Here is a 6,939-nt window from a genome sequence, read left to right on the forward strand (position 1 = left end):
AAAACTATAATAAAAAAGAAGATACACGAAGAGCCAATAATACATGAAATGATGCTCAACCTATTAAAAAATAAGTGATATCTGTTTTAATAATATATTTTAATTCCTTCAGTATATCCAAAATATTTTCAGTGTGGATGAGGAAATGGCACGGGGGCCACATCTAACTCGGCTACACAAAGGAGAAGGTGAACCACATACTCAGTCTTTGAAACTCCTTGTGTATTTTATGCTCACAGCACACTTCATGGTGCATCAGTCACATTTCCAGAGCTCAGTAGCCCCACATCGTTAATAGTTGCCATCATGTGTAGAGCAGCCTTAGAGAAGATCAAATTGGAAGTCTTTGAACTTCCAGGGTTCTATAATCTCACTGGCTTCTGGGAAGCCACATATGAGGTCTGATTTTTTACTCCGAAAATGATTGATAACAATTATTCAAGCCATATGGGACTTTTGAGATGTATCCCTACCCGCTCATTTAATGAGATGAAACCACAGTTTAGGAAGAAACCAGCTCAAGGTCCCACAGGAACTGCCTGACAGAGCCGAGCTCTCTTCTGTGCCCAGACTTGGAGCGCTGAACAATGTGCCTTACATGAGGCGGACACCCAGTCAATATGAGCTGATTGATGGCCTGGCTTCTCCACCCATGATTTGGCTCATATCCTTTGTAGGCCTGAGTTCTCACCCATGAAGCCAGCTCTGCTGTTGTATTTCACAGGGTGTGGAGGGTGGGATATAGTTGATAATTACCTTGCAGTGTGACTGCCAAGAAGGAAAAGAATTATTCCAGGAAAAGTGCAATTCTGTTCTCATGGCTAGAAGGCAGGGTTGTTACCCGAGCTGACACTTGGCTCCCCTCGCTAGCAGTTCCCATGTTTGTTCTCCTATGCTAGCATCCTTGCCCCGTTAGTTACAGCACTCACAACCATATGCCCTGCTGGGGAATGACTTCAAGGACAGGGAAAGGAACAAACGTTTACTCGGCACAGCTCGTTGAAAGCCAGTGTTCAAACCCACTGGCTGCTCTAGGAGAGAAAGGTGTGGCAGACTGTTTCTATAAAGACGCAGAGCCGTCCTCTCGGTCTTCTCTGCACTAGGAGCAGCTCGCTGGCTACTGCCCCGCATCCCCTAAAAATGTACGCCTGCGCCAAATTCCTCTCCACCCCTTCCCTGGTCAGGAGCACCTCCCAGCTGCTGAGCCGACCACTGTCTGTGTTGGTGCAGAAAGGGCCCGAGACACTGACAGAGGCGCGCTTCAGCAGCTGGACAGCCCCACGTTCCCTGACCTCACTCATCCCTAGTCGCAGCTTCCAAACCAGCACCGTCTCAGGGACATTGACACAGCCGACAAGGTCATTGGGGCCCGGGCTGCCAGTTGGAGCGGCAGGCTCTGGAGCTGGCATTAGGACTGTGTTTGGGAGCCTCATCATTGGTTATGCCAGGAACCTTCTCTGAAGCAGCAGCTCTTCTCCTACGCCATCCTGGGCTTTGCCCTCTCGGAGGCCATGGGGCTTTTCTGCCTGATGGTGGCCTTCCTCACCCTCTTCGCCATGTGAAGGAGCCTTCTTCACCTCCCATAGTTCTCTGTCCCACGTCTCGTCTGCCCTATATGTTGCTTCCCCTGCACCTCCCCAGGCAGCTCGGGGAAAGAAATTGGCTCAGGGTTTGACAGAGGGAAGACAAGTAAATACTGTATTAATAAAGATGTTGCTTGAGGGGGAAAAAAAAAAGATGCAGAGCCTTGAAAACCCTACTGGGTAAGTTCTATTCTGTCCTATAGAGTGGCTCTGGGTCAGAATGATCTAGATGGCAGTGGGTTTTATAGTGTAAACGACTATGTTAGGTCTCTAAAGCATATTCTGCTATTTGATAACCTGTCCCATGCTCCTGGCCCATAGAAAATGGATCTCTCTAGTGTACTAGCTGAGTTACTTAACCTTCCTTAGCCACAGTTGCATTCCATGAAACAAGGACAATTACAATATCTCTTCAGAGCATGGGGAGAATTCATTGCAAGTAAAGCATTGAGAATATAAGGCTTTTGAGTTAGTTAATTGTGCCAGCCTGGCCGATAATCACATGTGGGTCTGGTTGAAAGGCGGAGGGATAAATGGGTGGTGAAGCCTCACCTTTCTAGTTCTCGGGTCTCTTGTTTTGTGATGGTTGCATCGGGTGCAGCTGCCTTAGCAGTTCCCTGCTTCAGCTTGCAAGATTGACTTCCTACAAGACATCCCCAAGGAGAAGCCGCATGGATCTATCCCGATGCAGCCCTGGGTGCTGGAGCAGCCATGTGGAGACCCCTGCCAGTGCTGAGATGCTTACACGTTCACTGACTCAGCTTTCCTCCTGCAGTCGGCATTATTGCCTCTGTTTTGTGAGGTGAAGGACTTTGTGGACTGGTGTTGGGTATGGGTTAATGTTGGACTTGTGGGCTTGGGCAGCATTGGGTTGGGATGTTTTCGTGATGCACATTTTCTTTGCATAAAACTCTCTTATACATGAGTTGCTGTGGATTTGTTTCTCCAAAGTACCTAGACTAATACAGCTTTCTACTCGGAAACCCACAGGGCAGTTTGGTTTGTGGAAAGCATTGAACATAGTGTTAGCACAGAGTAAGCACTCAGTAAACATCATTATTATCATGATCACATTCTGTCCTCGATCAACTTACCTTCAATGTCCCCTCAAGGGGTGCTCCACAAAGATGGAGCTTTGTCTGTTTCCCTCTGGATCTCTAGTGCATGCTACTTGGCCCGACATCCTGAAGGCTATTAGCAAATAGTTAAGTGGACTTAACTATTTACAGTCTCTTCCCTGTTCCGCTTGCCTGCCTCAGGACCAGCCCTAGTTCCCCTGCCCCGTTAGTTACAGCACTCACAGCTGAGCACAACACTCTTGGCGTGGAGAGACTGGCATAGGACTCGGGGACTCACGCTGGCACTCGTGGTCTGCAGCTGGCCTGCAAATGTGTCCTCCTTTGTGTTGAGTGGATATATGTGCATGTGGGAGGAGGCTTCTGAAAGTTTGGGGGGGAAACGCCACTATCTTTTAATCCCTTTGGTGTTTTTTTCCCATGAAATATTTGAAGCCCCCATGCATTTAGGTGTCAATAGTTGCCACCATTTAGAAATTGGTTGCTTCATTGTTGTATTTTCTTCTCTTGGAAATTTGGATCTGCAAACACACAGCCTACATTCTGCCACAGAATCATTGACCAGAGCAGACAAACGGCTGTGTCTCATCAATGACGTTCTCCAGTTTGCTGCAGCGTCGCCCTTTCTCCCCGCCCCCGCCCCCCCACCCGGTCATTTCTGTTGGTGACCCTAGTCTAGACATTCCCTTCTACTATAGTACTAGTGATGCTGTAAGGTACACATTGGAGGGCTACTTGCCAAGTCAGTGGTTCAAACCCACCAGCCACTCCACAGACAAAAAGATGAGACTATGTGCTCCCATAAGATGTAAAGTCTCAGAGACCCTGTAGAGCAGCAGTTCTCAACCTGTGGGTTGCAACCCCTTTGGGATCAAACTACCCTTTCACAGGGATCGCCCAATTCATAACAGTAGCAAAATTACAGTTATGAAATAGCAACGAGAATAATGTTATGATTGGGGGGGTCACCACAACATGAGGCACTGAATTAAAGGGTTGCAGCAGTAGGAAGGTTGAGAGCCACTGCTATACAGGGTAGCTATGAGTTCATGTTGGGCTGCTACTTCAAGGTCTGTAGTTCGGAGCCACCAGTTACTCCACGGGAGAAAGATGAGGCTTTCTACTCCAGTAAAAAGTTACAGCCCTGGAAACCCATAGAGACAGGTCTACGTTGACGTATGGGGTCACTGTGAGTCAGAATCGACTCAATAGCACTGTTTGTTGCATTTGTTTTCTTTTTTTGAGATAAATTGGAAGTGACTTAATGGCAGTGGGAGGGAGTCCTGGTGGCGTAATGGTTAGGAGTTGGGTTGCTAACTGCAAGGTCAGCAGTTTGAAACTACCAGCGGCTCCATGGGAGAAAGATGGGCCTTTCTTCCTGTGTAAAGAGTTAGTCTCGGAAACGCACTGTAGTGCGTAGTTGTAGTTCTGCCCTGTCGCTCAGTCAGCATTGACTCGATGGCAGTGAGTTCGGAGTTTTGAGTTTTTTGCTGAGTCATGATGAGCTCTGTGAAAAGGGGCCATGACCCCTAGCTCAAGGCCGGGCACAGAATTGGCAGCAGGCAACGAATGGTAGTTATTAATGTTCACCAAATTATTTCTGTCCCCCACTCCCTTTCTGGGCACTTAGCAGTATTGCACTTGGCAGCCCCCTTGTGGTTGGGAGGGCCCTGTCAGTTCTGGTCAATGAGCTATAAAACCAACTGCCATTGAGTGGATTTCAAATGACACTGACCCTATAAGATAGGGTCGAACTGCACCTGTAGGTTTCGGAGACTGTACATTTTTAAAATTTAATATTTTAATCTATTCATGTAGAGAATAAAAATCATTTTATGAATTCCAGAATTTAGACTTAACATGCATATTTAAAATAGTAAGGTATCACAAAGCTGGGACTGTAAATCTTTATGGGAGTACAAAACCTCATCTTTTCTCTACTGGTAGTTTTGAACCGCCAACCTTGTGATTAGCATCCCAATGAATAATCCACTATACCACCAGGACTCCTTCTCAATGAGTTATGGAGGTAACTTACTACGTCGAAACGGGAGCATTGACTTGTTAGTGCCAGACCCTTTAGCGTTGCTCTTTTCCTCAGCTCCAGTACCAGCCACACGAAAGATGTCTGATGGCTGCTTCCCGAAGGACTGCAAAGAGCAGATACCTGTTGCCCCATGATAGACAGCCACTGAGATGTGGGGGTCATTTATTCCCACAGCGTAGTCTACATTATCCTGACTGACACAATACATTCATAGTAACCAGGAATCTTACGTGTACAAGTGTAGGGTCCCAATGCAAACTAACCTCAATAAAAACGAGAGGAGAAATTTCATGGAGAAAGGCACTGAGGTCTTATAAAAGGCCGGTGGTGCTGCGGGGCCCGAGCAGGCCGCTCTGCAGAAACACTCGTCATCTCTGCCTGGTGCTGCCGTGCTTCTCGGTGTGTGTTCGCCTCACTCTGCCGTGCTTCAGGCCCGTGGGCACGGTTTCCCAGGCCACATGCTGGAAGTGGCTAGTGCCGATGCTCGCCATGAGTGTTGAGGCGAAGTCCAGGAGCATCACCAGGTCTCTAGCTTGAGCAACTGGATGGATGTTGGAGGTATTGCTGGGAGGGAGAATACAGACCAAGTTTGGAAAGTTTTAGGTCAGTCAAATTTGCGACACTTGTGGGAGATGTAAGCACCAAGTTGGGTGTCTAGATCTGGAGCTTAGACAAAATGAGTCATGGTTCCGATCTGATAGCCCTGGGAACAGGGTGCTAGGAAAAACAGAACATAGACTCAAAAAGGTGAAGCAGTTGTAGACGAGGAGAAGCTGGCCAAGGAGACTAAGAGGCAGGAAACAGAGACTTAGCGTGGGATTGCAGAATGAGACAACATAAACGGAATCATTTAATTTCCAGCTGTCCTGCAAGATAGCTGAGGGTACTGAGGCTCAGAAACTCAGTGACTTGCCATGCAGATAATCATGTATTTTAGAAAGGGACAAAGTCAGGGTTCAATCCCTCTCCTGGATCCCAGTCTGGGGCTCTTTCCACTCTTCTATTGCTGCCTCTGGAGGGTGAGTGGGACTCGCATCCTGAAGATGAGCCTTTGAGAACAGATAGGCTGTGGGTAGTCGAGCCAGGAGGATGCACAGCAGGTCAGAGTTCTACTGGGTCAGTCCTGTGGACTCAGGGCAGGCACTGCTGAGCATTTCTGACTCCCTTCCAGTCGGCCAGATTCCCACTGTAGCCTTTTTTCAAGGAAGGAAGCTGAGCGTGTGCAGGAGGATATCTAACACCCTGGATTTCCTGCTTGGAGAAAGCTTCTTGTTTGTTGAGTGTCTTTTGCCCATAAATAATCAGACTGTCTAGAGTCTGGTGAAAGAGTACTGTGGATGAGGATGTGACTAACTGCAGACACAGCTTCTTGTTCTTCCAGGAAGACTGGTGGAAAACAGCACAGATCCAGCTCTGGCCTTGTGACCAGTTGCAACTCGTTCCATGTCAAAAGCCATTCTCTGGGAATCTGCATGAAATCAGATGTGTGTGTGTGTGTGATCTAACGCTAATATCTTTTTGGCCAAACTGTAATTAACCATGTGTCTCATAGCATACCATATATTCTAATACTTAAAAATAAAGTTTAAAAAAGAAATAAAAACATTTGCACACCCACTAGCATATGCTTTTCATGTGTATGTGTTTTCAGAACTTGAACATGAGTATGTATACATTTTTGTATACTTTTAATGATGAGATAACATTTTGTATACTTTTTTAACCAATATAATATTACAGTTTCCCAAATGTGATTATATTTTTGAACACCTTGATTTTGTTTTGACTTCTTGTAAAACATATTCAGATTCCTTTATACAAATATACCTTGCTTTCTGTTTGAGCTTGTTACACTTTGTAGATACTGTCTTATTTTACAAATGGAAGGTTGTGGCAACCCCATGTCAAGCAAATCTACCAGTGCCATTTTCCCAATATCATGAGGATACCTTGTGGCTCACTTTGGTAGTTCTCATGATAGCTCGCACTTTTTCAAACGCAGTGGTGAAGTACAGGGTCATTGAAAAAGAGGCAGCCCTGAGTGTCATGAATTGACCCAGTGGCTGCAAATGGGCTCAACCACTGTGAGAACGGCACCAGACTGGGCAGTGTCTCCTTTTTTCGGTTGGTCACCTTGAGTTGGAAAGGCCCTGGTTACACGTTGGGCTGGGGTCTGTGAGGTCAGCAGTTTGAAACCAGCAACCCCTCAGTGGAAGAAAGACACGATGTCTAC

The 6,939-nt window shown here is 46.7% G+C and overlaps 1 pseudogene; it reads left to right on the plus strand.

Annotated features, from left to right (window-relative positions):
* Positions 1-306: 306 nt before the first annotated feature.
* Positions 307-1,659, plus strand: LOC115870494 (annotated as a pseudogene).
* Positions 1,660-6,939: the final 5,280 nt, after the last annotated feature.

Source organism: Echinops telfairi, unplaced genomic scaffold, assembly GCF_000313985.2.
Source record: "Echinops telfairi isolate 266 unplaced genomic scaffold, ASM31398v2 ScPeMD7_1713;HRSCAF=2227, whole genome shotgun sequence".
NCBI lineage: Eukaryota > Metazoa > Chordata > Mammalia > Afrosoricida > Tenrecidae > Echinops > Echinops telfairi.